At 42.5% G+C, this 1,792-nt stretch overlaps 1 long non-coding RNA gene across 1 annotated transcript; it reads left to right on the forward strand.

Moving 5' to 3' along the window:
* Window positions 1-370: 370 nt before the first annotated feature.
* LOC123322557 lies at window positions 371-1,485 on the forward strand. The gene is made up of 4 exons (XR_006539175.1): window positions 371-430; window positions 489-616; window positions 1,053-1,220; window positions 1,449-1,485. It is a non-coding gene; the product is annotated as an uncharacterized LOC123322557 (long non-coding RNA).
* The last annotated feature ends 307 nt before the right edge of the window (window positions 1,486-1,792 follow it).

A 1,792-nucleotide genomic window follows, 5' to 3' on the forward strand; every position in this document is an offset into this window, starting at 1 on the left:
AAAAATGCACTAAGATGAACTCCAATTTTCCTCAGAAAACTGGGGTTCATTACACCACCTCCACCTCGGAAGAAATTAACTTACGATGAAATAGTGAGCTTAATTTCACGACTCTATCTATCCCCAGAAATAGTGACCTTACTTTCGCGCGCGCCACCTATAAATGCACGTGACCAGATCACAAGTACAGATTACAGAGTAGAACTTATCACAAGTACCTATTCCTCTCTATGGTTGGCAAGGGTAGTTCCAATGCGTACGCAGAAATGTCAGCGTCAGTCACCTCGGCGCAGGTCTCCGCCATCTTGTCAAGAACTTTGTTCAGCGTTCCGTGCGTGGATGTTCAATTATTCTAGTGGAAAATCTTCTTTCTCCATGTGGAAATCCATCTTTATCGCTGGTCGGAAACGTGCCACGCTTCATCCCTCCGGTGAGTACCTAATTTAACTGCGTTTGGCGGGTGTTTGAATTCCATCGTGGTTTTGTAGGTTACCCAGGATTCGTGGGAGCTGCAACAGGTGGAAAGCCTCCAACAGCTCGACGTGGGAGCTCAATGGACTGGTGTGACCTGGCTGTACGGACGCTGAGACTCTCGGATCCGGCATGAGACTTGCAGGTGGGTAATTTCTAACAATAAACTCTCCAATCTTCATCGTTCTTCGTGGTCAACTTTTCTTCTTGGAACGGTTTTCTCTGTATTCTGCTTTCAGGTAGACGGTGCTTTCTTCAGGTAAACAGTGTTAAATTGACGGTACAATAATTTCGATTCGGTTCAGGACAGAAATTGGTTAGATCTATTGGAAATAGACGGATATACTCAGTTGTAATGTGAAACAGTATCCTTTATTGGTATTCCTTACATAAGTAACAGATTTTTCAGACAGTTTCAACAGGTTTGATTTCTATTTGCATGCTGAACGGATGAAAATCTGTAGATACAATATTTCGGTCAACGGTGGTGCCTGTACGGAATTTGAACGGAATTGTGACGGTGTAGTCGGTTATAACTAAGTTAGTGACGGGCTTCAGATTTACGAAATTTCTTCTTACAGGTGGCCTTGGTTTCTTGGACAGGTACAGAGGGCTAACTCCCTACTGGTTTGCATGCGGAACTTGTTTAACTTCTTCCGGGGTGATTCTATCCGTTGATTCTTGGAGACAGATTGTCTGGATGCATTGGTTCTGGTTAATTGAGCAACTACAGTTATTCAGATAAACAGGTAAACGGAAAATAATAATATAATCGGTAACAGGAAAAATTATATACATATGTATATTCGGTAACGGAAAAATAATATATATTCGGTAAAAAATAACGGATTTCCTCCTTTCAGAGGTTATTTCTATAGAACGGTTAACGGATCATGTCAACAATATTATTATGCATGAAATGGTTTTAAATCTTTAATGTGTATGTTAGTGATTTTTCTACCCCCTGTATCTTTCAGGTCATAGACGACAGGTGAAACAACTTTGACAACGGTAAACGGTCCGGAAAACTTCGGAGCCAACTTGGCGGCGAAACTGTCAACGGCAGAGGATAAAGGACGGTCCCGGCGTAGAACTTTATCTCCCACATGGTATCGGATTTCTCTTCGTCGAAGATTGTAGTGGTGAGCCTGTTGTTGGAAGGCACGGTACAGTTTGGTACGGACGAACTCATAAGCCTCCTGGAGATGTTTGATCTGTTGAGTACGGTAAGTCATGTCTCTATTTTCTTCTCCTGTACGGTTGGATTCTCCGTTCATTTCATTATTGTGGGGGTTTGTCGAATAAATCGCCCTCGGGATTT

This window comes from Coccinella septempunctata, chromosome 1 (assembly GCF_907165205.1).
Source record: "Coccinella septempunctata chromosome 1, icCocSept1.1, whole genome shotgun sequence".
Taxonomy (NCBI): Eukaryota; Metazoa; Arthropoda; class Insecta; order Coleoptera; family Coccinellidae; genus Coccinella; species Coccinella septempunctata.